The following is a 14,266-nucleotide window of genomic DNA, read 5'->3' on the forward strand; positions in this document are numbered from 1 at the left end:
TAAGAAATTATAAAGTTCACGTTAATAGAATCATCTGTAATATTTGTAACGGCAGATCCTATTTTTCCCATTTTACAATTTTTTTTTTTTTTGAGACAGAATCTCACTCAGTCGCCCTGGGTAGAATGCTGTGGCACATCACAGTTCACAGCAACCTCAGACCCTTAGGCTCAAATCCTCTTATCTCAGAAAAAGCATTTTTCAACAAATTCAAAAGTAGAATGTTTAGGGCCAATAGACATATGAAAAGATGCTCAATATCACTAATACAAATCAAAACCACAATGAGATAGCACCTCCTACCTATTACTACAGTTACTACCAAAAGGACAGAAAATAACAAGTGTTGCCAACGATGTGGAGAAATTAGAACCCCTGTGCATTGTTTGTGGGATTGTAAAATAGTGCAGCCAGTATGGAAAATAGTATAGAGGTTCCTCAAAAATTTAAAAATAGAGGCTCGGCGCCTATAGCTCAGCGACTAGGGCGTCAGCCACATACACCAGAGCTGGCAGGTTTGAACCCAGCCCAGGACTGCCAAACAATGACAACTACAACCAAAAAATAGCCGGGTGTTGTGGCAAGCCCCTGTAGTCCCCCGTAGTCCCAGCTGGACTGGGCACACTCTTGCTGAGGCAAGAGAATCACTTAAGCCCAAGAGTTTGAGGTTTCTGTGAGCTGTGACACCATGGCACTCTACCCAGGGCGACATAGAGAGACTCTGTCTCAAAAAAAAACCTTAAAAATAGAACTATCATATGATCCAGCAATCTCACACATAGATATCCAGTCATCCTTTGGTATACTTAGATCTGTTTCAGGACCGCCCCTGTATACCCAATTCCACTCACATTCAAGTCCCAATGTCAGCCCTATGAAAATCTCATATAGGAAATGTCAGCTTTCCAACACACAGGTTCCACACCCATGAATACTGTATTTTGGACCTCCATTTGGCTGGGAAAAAAAAAAATGTGTATATAAGTGGACCCTCACAGTTCAAACCTGTGTTCTTTGTTGGTCAACTGTATTATCAAAAATATTCAAAGCCAGATCTAGAAAAGTTATTTGTACACCAAAATTTACTGCAGCATTACTGACAACCGCCAAGATTCAGAAGTAACCCTTAGGTCCATCCACAGATGAATAGATGTAAAAACATGGTATATATATACAATAGAATAGTATACAGTCAAAAAATCCTATTACATGCTACATACAACATGCAGAAACCCTAAGGGCATTAAGCTAAGTGAAGTAAGCCAGTCACAAAAGAGCAAATCTGTATGATTTCTTAGATTTTTTTTTTCTCGTGGATAAATTCACTCCATGAGGTATCAAAAGGAGTCAAAAATCACAGAAACAGAAAGTAGAAAGGTTGTTGCCAAGAACTGGGGAAAGGGCAAAGTGAGAATTAGTGTTTAATGGGTACAGAATTTCAGTTTTACAAGATAAAAAAGCTCCAGAAATCTGATGCACAACAATGTGGATATACTTAACATTACTCAAATGCATGTTTTAAAATGGTGAAGATGGGAAATTTAATGTTATGTGGTTTTTACCACAAAATAAAAAAAAATTTTAATGTTTAAAAGTTTAAAAAAATGTTTGATTTAGGGACTGCATGTATAGGCACAGAGCAGGTTCTCAATAAAAATTACTTCTATTATTTATAGCATAATAAAAGTAACATACATGGAAGGTACTCACACACCTATGGAGAGAATATACTATGACATCCAAAAATACAAAAGCTGCTTTAATGACTGAAATTATCCCACTGTTTGGCTGGCCGCAGTGGCTCACACCTGTAATCCCAGCAGGTGGATTCCTTGGGCTCAGGAGTTTGAGATTAGCCTAAGCCATGCAAGACCCTATCTCTACTAAAAAGAGAAAAACTAGCTAGGTTTTGTAGTGGGTGGGTGCCTATAGCCACAGCTACTTGGGAGGCTAAAACAAGAGTATCACTGGAACCCAGGAGTTCCAGGTTGCTGTGAGCTATGACACCACAGCACTCAACCCCAGGGCAACTGAGACTCTATTGCCAAAAACAAAAGGTAAGAAAGAAAGAGAAATAAATTCTCCCATTATTTAAAGAAAATGTCTAATTTTCTTAGATTTTTTTTTCTCATGGATAGTTTTCAGAATAATTTTCTTAGATTTTTCTGTTTTGCTTACAAGCAGTTCTCAAGTGGTCTTTAGTATTAAAAATTAAGGCACTAAAATAGATGAAGCAGTCAAGATGAGATGTTTTATCTTTTTGACACTTTTTTTTTAACTTACTGGAGACATCTTGGTATGATACATATGAATTTAGTTCATTCAAGTGCAATAGAGGGATAAAGATCATTGTTAAATTTCCAGAATCATCATTCCATGCTCCACATTCACTTTTTTACATCATCAGACTTTACTTAACAGTCCATTAAGGATATAAATTTAGGGCAGCGCCTGTGGCTCAGTGAGTAGGGCGCCCACACCATATACCAAGGGTGGCAGGTTTGAACCCAGCCCTGGCCAAAACTGGTGAAAAAAATAGCTGGGCATTGTGGTCCCAGTACTCAGGAGGCTGAGGCAGGAGAATCGCCTAAGCCCAAAGAGCTGGAGGTTGCTGTGACCTGTGACACCACAGCAAGCACTCCACTGAGGGTGATAAAGTGAGACTCTTGTCTCAAAAAAAAAAAAAAAAAAAAAAAAAAAAGATATAAATTTAAATTTTTAAATAATGTCATGACAGCAGTCAACAAAACTCACTCCTGTAATCCCAGCACTTGGGAGGCTGAGGTGGATGTATTGCCTGAGCTCACAGGTTTGAGACCAGCCTGAGCCAGAGTAAGACTTCATCTTTAAAAATAGATGGGCGTTGTGGCGGGTGCCTGTTAATCCCAACTACTTGGGAGGCTGAGGCCGAGAATCACTTAAGCTCAGAAGTTTCAGACAGCTGTGAGCTATGACATCACAGCACTCTGTCAAGGGTGACAAAGTAAGACTCTGTCTCAAATAAACAAACAAACAAATATTTACTGAGTTATTACTAGAAAAGAGGTTTCCCAAATTTTCCAGGCTTTGATCAAATCAATTTCATAAACCTTTTATTAGTACCTACAATGTTCAAAATGCTTTTCTAAGTTCTACCATATAAATGAATAAAAAAGAGCTTAAAATGAAGATGAGAAGAGAGAAAAATATGAAATGAGTGACACACATGTTAGGATACTTCTTTCTAAGTGTGAGAAAAGCTGCCTAGTTTGGTTAGGATGGGGAGGAGCTGTTTTGACCCACAGGCTAAGTAGCATCTTGAGATGCTAAAACAATAAGGAAGATATTCCAAAAAGAAGACAGTGCAGAATCTCTACATGAAGCTTTCTGTAGACTAGTAAAAAACCAACTGAGATCAACAGGAGAAAGGCATGAAAACCCAGAGATAAGGATAGTTAAGAGGCGATCATGCCTTTAATTTTAGCACTCTAGAAGGCCAAGGCAGGTGGATTGCTTGAGCTCTGGAGCTCGAGACCCGCCGAAGCAAAAGCGAGACCCTGTCTCTGCCAAAAAAATAGAAAAACTGAGGCTAGAGGATCGCTTCAGCACGAGTTGGAGGATGCTGTGAGTTATGATGCCACCGCACTCTACCAAGGGCAAGAGCTTGAGACTCTGTCTCAAAAAAAAAAAAAAAGAAAGAAAGAAAAGACAAATTAAGAGAGTGTGGGCTATTCTGAAGACTATCTGGAATGCTAGCTTCAGGATTTTCTTACTTGAATCCACAGTCATGGGAAGAATGAACTGGGTAATAGCATCATCACCTAGATGACATGGTATATGATGACACCCAATTGAAGCCCAAAGTCCTGCTATTTTCTTCCCTTTATTATAAACAGGGAAAAGCAAAGGTTATGTATTACTTGAATAATAAAGAAAAACCAAAAAGTATTGTAGAAACAAAGTAAGTGCTGAGCAAAAGTAAAAACTGGTTCTTTACAGAAATAAAATAACATAGAAATCAAGAAAATATACTCTGAAAAGCCATCAATTTCTATAATAGGCTCAGTGCCCATAGCTCAAGCAGCTAAGGCACCAACACATACGCCAGAGCTGGTGGGTTCGAATCCAGCACGGGCCTCCTAAACAACAATGACAACTACAATTAAAAAATAGCTGGGCATTGTGGCGGGTGCCTGTAGTCCCAGCTACTTGGGAGGCAGAGGCAAGAGAATCACTCAAGCCCAGGAGCTGGAGGTTGCTGTGAGCTGTGATGCCACAGCACTCTACCCAGGGCGACATCTTGAGGCTCTGTCTCAAAAAAAAAAAAAAAAAAAAAATTTTTTTTTCTATAATAAAATATTTACTTAACTGTCAGAATAGGTAGATTTTTAGAAGCTCACATTCTAAGGTAAAGGTTACCTTTTAATTTACTTTTAATATTCTCATTTATCCTTTGAAAAAAAAATGTTAAGTTTAACTCACTGATTGCCATACTAGAAAAATATATATGTTTTCCTTGGGGCTATGGTGTTTTATTACAAAAGCAAAATTAAAAACCTCAAAAACAAAGCAATTCTTTCTAGCTTAATGAGAAATTTGTTATTTTTGTTTTCTGTGAGTTATATCCAATTCATGTGATGCTAGAATCAATTTTTACACTGCATGCCACTGAGTTCTAGTTGGCTCACAACATACTTATTGAATTTGTTTCTGAGAATTGGGTCTTTTGTCATTCCATGAGTATTTAGCTGCGTCTGGATGACAACCTCTGGAATCATATCCCCTAAGTATGTGAACAACGCCATGTCACCATACACTATCATACCAACTTCATTCAAAGAGCTGCTACACAAACAATCAAGGCAAAACTCGCCATCAGAAGTTTTGGTAACACAGTCCAGCACACGTGGCACATTTGGGGGAGGCAGGTGGAGCAGGGCAACAAGAGGTGGGGGAGATTCACAGACTGACAGAGAAAACAATGAACAAAAGGTTTTTCAGCTTCATGAGGCCCTAGGCTCAGAGTTAAATACAACTCACACGATAGTTAATATGTTAATGGAAGTCTGAATTATGCAAAATGAAAACTTTAAAAACTACTAAATGTAATCACTGTCAAAACTAGTTAGCTTAAACATTCTTCCTGCAACACAAATGACACTATATAAATAATGTCCTCTTAGTTCACATGTTTCTGCAAACATACTTTTTCATACTAAGAATTAAATGACTTGTGAATTAAGAATCTTTCACATAAACTGAAGTGGAACTGAACAACTATGCTTCCAGTATTAACATTATTTAGCTTGTGGCTTGTTGCCTGTAGTTCAGTGAGTAGGGGGCCAGCCACATACACCAAGGCTGGTGGGTTCGAGCCCGGCCCAAGCCTGCTAAACAACAATGACAACTGCAATCAAAAAATAGCCGGGTGTTGTGGTGGGCTACTTGGGAAGCTGAGGCAAGAGACTTGCTTAAGCCCAAGAGTTTGAGGTTGCTGTGAGCTGTGATGCCACCGCACTCTACCCAGGGCAACAGCTTGAGACGCTGTCTCAAAAAAAAAAAAAGCTTAGCTTGTTCTGTGTATTATCAAAAATATACAAAATCAACTAAAAATTAAGGATAAAATATTTGCAATACAATCTGAGAATGTGAATGTGCACCCAGAATATAAAAAGACCTCTTAAAAGTCAAAGACAACCCAATTTTTTAAATAGGAGAAAAAAAGGCTTGAACAAAAAAGTACACAGAAGCAGTTCAATATCATTGATCATCTTGGAAATACAAATAAAAACCACAATGGGATACTTACTATTCATGTGATGGCCAAAATTTAAAAGGTAGGCAATACCAAGAGTCAGTAAAGATATGGAGAAACTGGGCGGTGCCTGTGGCTCAGTGAGTAGGGCGCCAGCCCCATATACCGAGGGTGGTGGGTTCAAACCCATCCCCGGTCAAATTGCAACAAAAAAATAGCCAGGCCTTGTGGCGGGCGCCTGTAGTTCCAGCTACTCAGGAGGCTGAGGCAAGAGAATCACCTAAGCCCAAGAGCTGGAGGTTGCTGTGAGCTGTGATGCCACAGCACTCTACTGAGGGTGACAAAATGAGACTGTCTCTAAAAAAAAAACAAAAAACTCTTAATAAGATGTGGAGAAACTGTTAACTCCTATACAGTTACAATGTAAAATGGCACAACCACTTTGGAAAACAGTTTAGCAATTTCTTACAAAATCAAATCAATATTTATCACATGACCCAGCAATCCAACTCCAAGAAAACTGAAAACATATGCCCAGAAAAGACTTATATAAACGGCCATAGCAGCTTTATTAATAGCCAAAAACTGAAGGAAACCCCCATGTGTCCATCTATCAATAGGTGAATAAATTTAAAAACTGCAGTATATTCATACAATGGAATTCATACAATGTGATACTACTCAAAGAAAAGAACTACTGATACCTGCAACAATACAGATAAATCCCCAAAAACATGGTACGTGAAAGAGCCTGTCACAAAAGAATATTACACTGTTCAATTATATTTATATGGAATTCTTGAATAGGAGAAATCTTAAGTAGTTCAGAAGAAATAGTTTCTGAAGGAGCATGAAAGAATTTTTTTTTTTTTTTTTTTTGAGACACAGTCTCACTTTATCACCCTCGGTAGAGTGCCGTAGCCTCACAGCTCACAGCAACCTCAAATTCTTAGGCTTAAGTGATTCTCTGGCCTCAGCCTCCCAAGTAGCTGGGACTACAGGCGCCTGCCACAGTGTCTGGCTATTTTTTGTTGCATTTGTCATTGTTTAGCTGGCCTGGGCTGGGTTTGAACCTGCCATCCTCAGTGTATGTGGCTGACGCTGTAACCATTGTGCTACAGGCACCAAGCCAAGTATGAAAGAATTCTGAAATGATGGCGCAAGCTTGACTGAGATAGTGATGCAAGTCCATGTATTTGTCAAAACACTTCAAATTATGCCCTTCAGATGTGTGCATTATGTGTGTAAATTATATTTCAATAAAGTTTTTAACTAAAAAATTAACACTTTTCTAAAAAGCAATTTCACAACACCTATTAAAACTAGAAATGTACATAATCTTAAAACAGCAACTGTTCTTATAGAACGCCGTCACACAAATGTTCAAAGACACATAAGGATGCTGACTTCTTTTGAAGAGATAAACATCCACTATACTGGTTTGGTTTACCGTATAATGACACAATCATAAACTGGAATACTGTGCATTCAAAGGAGGGATAGCCTAATAGCACAGAGAAGGGAACAGCAAGCTTTTTCTTTAAAGGGCCACCTGCTAAGTATGTGAAGCTTGGCAGGCCACATCTAGTCTCCCATACAGAGTCTCTTCTACAACTCTTAAAAATATTGGGTGGTGCCTGTGGCTCAGTGAGTGGGGTGCTGGCCCCATATACTGAGGGTGGTGGGTTCAAACCCAACTCCAGACAAACTGCAACAATAAAAAAATAAATATTAACATTCTTAGCTTATGGGTCACATGAAAATGAACCCTGGTTTCAAAGCCCTGATCTCTCAGCCAAGGTGCCCAAATTTAAATCCTTCCTCTACCACTAACTAGTTGTTACCAAATCTCTCCATCTCCTGTTGTCATGATGTCTATATAAAATAATGAAAATGAGGCACTTAGCTCCAAGCATGTAAGTATTAAGCCCTAAAGAAGCATCAGCTATTTTTTAATAAATCTTTCTGTAATGACCTAAAAAAAAAAAGTGTTAGAACTAAATAACTTGGTCCCATTTTTATAAATTATATGTAAAAATACCTGTTCATTTATTAATTCATTGGGTAAAGTTGAGAAGAATATACACTAACTATTAAAGGTAAGGAATGGGGCTGGGCAAGGTGGTTCACATCTGTAATCCCAGCACTTTGAAAGCCCAAGGCAGGAGGACTGCTTGAGGCCAGGCATTGGAGATCAGCCTGGGCAAGAACAAGACTCCGTTTCTACAAAAAATAAAAAAATAGCTGGGCACAGTGGTGGACACTTGTAGTCCCAGCTTCCTGGGAGGCTGAGGCAAGAGGATTGCTTGAGCCTAGGCATTTGAGGCAGCGAACTATGAGCACACCACTGCACTCTAGCCCAGGCAACAAAGAAAGGCCCTGTCAAAAAAATAATAAATAAAAAGGTAAGGAATTAAACTCCAGGGAACAAGAAAACCCCTCATTTCATAAATGTCTAAATTGTTTCAATATTTTAAGTTGAACACTTATTACTTGTATTTAATCGACAGACATTTCTAAATAGAAACAGATAAAACATGTCGCTCTATCTTTTTTACTAAGCAGTCCTAAGCATATACTTAAACTCAGTAAATGTGTGGTTCCATTAATGAGAAAGTATATCAACTCTTAAAAAAAAATACTGATGTAATAATAACTAAAAATCATTTGTCAAACACACTGTCCCAGGTATAGTTCTTAGGGTTCCACATGTATTAATTCCTTTAATTGTCTTCACCAATTTACAGACAAGAAAGCTCAGACATCAAGAGGCCCATGCACAAACTTACAACTCAGGGAATGCAACCCAGGAATTGTGCCTCCAAGAACCATACCCTTAAAACTTTACTGTACTATAACTGGCTTATTGTGCCCTCAATGAATCCCCAACAATAAAAAAAAAAAAAAACTTTACTGTACTCCCCCCTTCAAATACATACTATTAAATCTCTGGCTGAGCAAGAAATCCGCAAACACATCTTTTAGTCTTGCAGGGGTCCTCAAACTACGGTCAGCGGGCCACATGCGGCAGTGTGATTGTATTTGTTCCCGTTTTGCTTTTTACTTCAAAATAAGATTATGTGCAGTGTGCATAGGAATTTGTTCATAGTTTTTTTTTTTAAACTATAGTCCGGCCCTCCAACGGTCTGAAGGACAGTGTACTGGCCCCCCCTGTTTAAAAAGTTTGAGGACCCCTGGTTAAGGCATCAGATTGTACTTCCCATCAAACTATAATTATCTACCTTTTTTTTGAGACAGAGTCTCACTCAGTCACCCTGGGGTTGAGTGCCATGGCATTATAGCTCACAGCAACCTCAAACTTATGGGTTCAAGTGATCCTCTTGCCTCAGCCTGTTGAGTAGCTGGAAATACAGGAGCCTGCCACACCCAACTATGTTTTTAGAGACAGGGTCTCATGCTTGCTCAGGCTGGTCTCAAACTCCTAAACTCAAGCAATCAGGGACTCCTAGAGTGCTAGGACTACAGGCATGAGCCACTATGAATATCCTCTTTTAAATGTAACTTTCTGGGTTTGCTTTTTTTTTCCTTTAAGAGTACTGTGGCATCATAGCTTACAGCAACCTCAAACTCCTGGGCTCAAGCAATCCTCTTACCTCAGCCTCAAGAGTGGCTGGGACTATAGGTACCCACCACAATGCCCAGCCAGTTTTTCTATTTTTAGTAGAGACAGGGTCTCGCTCTTGCTCAGTTAGGTCTATGAACTCATAAACTCAAGCAATCCACCTGCCTTGGCCTCCCATAGTGCTAGGATTATCAACATGAGCCACTATGCCTGTCTTTTCTTCTTTAACCACTGGCTACTGAGTGATAAATGTAACTTCTGAGTGATTCAAATAAACTCACTCTTCTTGGAACTGATATATCTTTAATCATCCAGTAAGCCAACAGATAACATGGAGTAGATAACATAGAGCTGATAATGAGGAGTCAAATAGAACTGAATTTGGATCCTGCCTGCAAATTTCTAATCCTTCTAGAAGACCAGTTTCCTTTAGTTTCCTTATCTGTAAACCTTTGCGGGGTTTATTAAGTGACACATCACATAAAATTCACCACTTTAAACATTTTTAACTATATAATTCAGTGGCATTACATACATGCAAAATATTGTTCAACCATCACCAGCATCCATCTACAGAATTGTTCATCATTCCAAAAATAAACTCGGTGCACATTAAATAGTAACTCCCCATTCATTTCTCCCCTCAGCCCCTGGCAGTATCTATTCTATTTTCTGTCTCTATCAAGTTGACTATTCTAGCTATGTCACATAATGGGATCACATGATTTTGTATGTTTTTTGTACAAAAGGTTGTGTCTGGCTTATTTCACTTAGCATCTTAGCATATTGTCAAGGTCTATCCATGTTGTATTAGCACATATCAGAATTCCATTCCTTTTATGTCTGAGTAATATTTCATTGTATATATGTGCCAAATGTTGTTCATTCATCTGTTCATAGATACAGGGTAGCTTTTATAAGAAATAAAAGCAAAATATGTAATGTAAATGTTATCCCAATAAAATAGGTGTACAAACAAAAACATAAGGCACAAGGCACTTTAATAGTAATTCCTTTTTCCATGTCTTTTTTGTTTTTTTTTTTTTGCATCAAGTAGTGGTACCCACAGTGGCGAGAACAGTGCAACTATCTTAGAAATTTATCAGCTATAACTTTTGAGATGTCACCAAATTTGCTAACCTATACTTAAATCATTTTGAAAGAATGGTCAAGAGAGCATCCTACCAAGTGATTCATAATTATACTGTCCCTACTTCCTTCAGTTTTAGCTTCAAAACCTACTTCAAATTCTTCCAATACAGAACTCATTAATTGTAACAAGACACCTTACAATGAAGTTTTGCTACCCTCTCTTGTCCTTTCCCTTCCTTACATTTGTGTAAAGGGATCATCAATATCAACGCCAAACCAAATTAAGCAGATACTCTATGTTAGATATACACAGGAGTCATCAAGCTTCTCTCTGTTGCCTGAAGTACCAAACCTGAATACTAACAGTTGCACCCGAAGGATATACAATTTTCAATATCATAGAATACTGTAACTAGCAAAAAAATTTTAGAACTTATTCATCTTGACAACTATTTTTCTTTGTAATCACTGCCTCTCAAAGAGGGAGAAAAACATCTTTCAAAATTTCTTATGGCATGAATATTAATATATACTGTCTCTTTAAAAGTTCCTTTGTCAAGTTATTCCCCTACATTTTTCATATTTCCTTAATTCATTCAACTACTAAAATCTCTATTCTCTAGCAACTTCTTTTTATGTACCTGACTACATAGGTATACAAGGAAAAATAAGACAGAGCCTCTGCCTCAAGGCACTTAGAAGGAGACAAAGGCATAAACTAGTGATTACAATACAATTTGATACATGCTATAATAAAATAGGAACAAAACCCTGTGGGAACACAAGAGTGCCTGAGAATTCAGGGAAGGCCTCTAGAACAGTAGTGGTTCTCAACCTTCCTAATGCCGTGGCCCTTTAATACAGTTCCTGTGCTAGAAGGTAAAGCATATCATCTGACTAGGAACCTTTCCCTGAATTTAACAAATTGTTTCTCTCTACTTATGCTCTCCCCCCCAAACTAAAGGTTTCACCTAACCATATAGAATCCTTCAAAATTTAGAGAAACTTCATCACTACACTGACAGACTTCAAGGTTAATACATAAATCATTCCTAATTGACCCAAGAATACATTATATCAGGGAAGGATTTTTCCTTGTTGGTTTTTAAAAAGCACATCAGCTTTCTTAATCACTGTTTATTTAAAAACTAATATTGATATAGATTGACATTCCTTAAGCAAGCCACCTCAAAGAATGGAATATATCTTGGAAAAATTCCAATGTGAGCTGTAGAAATCTGCCTAAAACTTTTAAATGGCCAACATAATAACTTATACATTCAAGACAAAGCCAGTATCAAAGTATTACAACTTTTTCTGAGTACACTAAATCAACAAGTGTTTTTTTAACCATTGCTATTTCAGCTAACCACATTCTCAATTCTACAAGAAAATAATTTAAAACAATATTTTAAACCAATTTCCTAAAAAGACTTTCTTTAAAAATATCTTTTGGCCAGTACAAAGATAGTAATTATCAAACATAGAACACACAAGAAGGGCAAAGTTATAGAAGCTTTTATCCTAAAATATCCAAAATTCTGCCAAAAAATCTGCATAACTACTTTATCAAATAACAATGGCCAAGATTATCAATAGGATTCTTAAATACATAATTATCAATAACTAATATAAACATTATTTTATAATCTCAACACTCAAGCAGCACCTGGAATGCTTGTTCAGTGGTGTCCAACAATGCATATGTAATAAAGATTTTTACACCGCATTTCTTTGTCTCCGTTTTTTACGAAATCAGTAGTAGATGCATGTTACATCTTCATCAGAACGATGCAATCAAAAGAGTTCCTACATTTTTCTAACTTCTTTTCTTGGAATATAGTCACTTTCCTCAAAAATAAGAATTTAAGATGCAATTTTCTTAAGTGCTCCCAGGAAACATTACATTCCCCAAAACATGTCCAAAAAGAATGAACAGAATTCTTTACATCAATGACTAGAATCCTACCTATTCCTAATTTTAGAGATCATGAACAGAAAATTAAAATATATCTTAAATGCTTTCATTTTCTTGCAAATAAAATTATGAATAAATAGTTAGGATTACACACTTGTCCCGCATTTTAATTCTAACAATGAACTGGTTGCTAACACTTATGAATGAACAATAATAGAAAACTCTAAAACCCCTAGAAGTATAAACTACATTCAACTGTGACAGCATTGTTGTTTTTTAAAGGTTTTTCAAATGTCTTATGTGACATTAAAATGCCGTAATATTAAACTGATAAAGACCTGCTTGAAACTTAGAACGCCTTGTACTAAAATATCTTTAAATACCAAAGACATTTGAATTTCCAAATGAATTTAAAATTTTATAGATCCTGTAGGATAAACAAGAAAAGTTTAACTGTGGGCAGCACAGATTCAATTTTTCAACCAACAAACATTTCTGTATCCAGTCTTTCCTGACTCACCAGAGCTATTGTTCACAGAAAACAAGACCAATTAATAACAAATCGTTAACCATATAATCTAAACACACAAAATTGTCACAGACATTTTATTTTGATCACTTACTTCTACCACCTCATCCTCATTCAACCCTCGGGACTTGAGAAATAATCGCTGACTAAATGACAGTTGATTTCGTTAGCACCTGTCGCCATTCTCAGATGGATCACACAAGTTGGCCGAAACAGCTTGTAATTTTTTCTTTAAAGATTACCATTCTTAAGAAAGTGGGAACTCACTAAACATTCATCCAGTTTTCCAAAATATAGTGCTTTCTCTCGATTCTTCCCATTTTCAAAAAGTAACCCCGTGGCACAGATTTTTTTGGCGGGTGGAAGATACACAATGAAGTCGGAACTCGACACAAAACCCTCCAAAAGAATAAAATCAAGAAAGAGGCGAAAAGCTCGACTCTTCCCTCAAACTTAACATAAAGCCAGACGAGGAGACCGCTGGAGACAAGGGGGCTCTCAGGTTGCTTCGGGGTAAATGTCAGCGGCGAGGCGACTCCGAGGTCCCCCGCGCACCGTCCCGCAGCAGCCGCGGCCCCTGCCCGGAATCCGCGCGCCCAGAGGGCCCACGGCGTGTGCCGAGCGGGGGCCGAGCCTGCCCACCCCCGGCCGCGGCCCGCGCCTCCCACGCCCCTCTCCAGCCCGCGGTCGGCCAGAGTGTCATGCCCTTCCTTCACGCCGAGCCCTCCCGAGACACAGTCCGTCCTTTGTCTGAGTACGGACTCGGCGGCTCGTTCTCTACAACTTGTGTCTGTCCCGTCCCACCCGGGCTCTCCCGCCACGGCCGTGCCACACAAAGGAGACTTGAGGCTCGGGGCAGCCAACCCGATCCGGCACCGGAACGCCCCCCGGCCCCAGCCTCAACCGGGGCGGGCTCCGGGAGAAGAACCTCCCGCACGCCCCCCACCTCGCGCCCACCCCGCATCTCTGGGGGATCCCCGCTGCTCCACCCGCGAGGTCGCGCGGGCCAGTGCGAACCTCACGGCCCGTTCCAAGGAGGTCTGCCCTTACCCCTCACCGAGCGCCTACAAAAGCGGCCCCCCGTAAGCCCCACTTGGGCGACACCGGGGACCGGCACAGCAGCGGCGGGGAGGTCCTGGCGCCGCCACCGGCGGGGTCGCACTCCCGGAGCCCCGCCGGCCCTGCCGCCAACAGCGGCGCGTTACCTCCGCCTCGCGCGCCAGCCCGCGCCGCTGTCGCGCGCCGCCCCCACGCGCCGCCGCCGCCGCCGCCGGGGTTCCACTGCCTTCTGTGTCCCACTGTGTGTCGGACCCGACCGGACCGAGCGCCAAACGCTGCAACCCAATCGCCATCGCTTTTATTTGGCCCCCCCAGTCCAATCAAGCGCCGCCCCGATTGGCGGGACGCGAG

General features: G+C 39.7%; 1 protein-coding gene across 6 annotated transcripts in view; it reads right to left on the minus strand.

Moving 5' to 3' along the window:
• The window catches only part of EZH2 (enhancer of zeste 2 polycomb repressive complex 2 subunit), a 70,100-nt gene extending 55,887 nt beyond the window's left edge, over nt 1-14,213 (minus strand). For 3 of the 6 annotated variants that reach the window (XM_053608350.1, XM_053608353.1, XM_053608346.1), the window contains exon 1: nt 14,062-14,213. The gene's annotated coding sequence lies outside the window, so the exon portion shown is untranslated. Of the gene's footprint in view, nt 1-13,906; nt 14,024-14,061 lie in introns of those variants that run through there. The other 3 variants (XM_053608351.1, XM_053608347.1, XM_053608348.1) reach the window with 3 other exon arrangements.
• Between the last annotated feature and the right edge of the window lie 53 nt (nt 14,214-14,266).

This window comes from Nycticebus coucang, chromosome 11 (genome assembly GCF_027406575.1).
Source record: "Nycticebus coucang isolate mNycCou1 chromosome 11, mNycCou1.pri, whole genome shotgun sequence".
NCBI classification, from domain to species: Eukaryota; Metazoa; Chordata; class Mammalia; order Primates; family Lorisidae; genus Nycticebus; species Nycticebus coucang.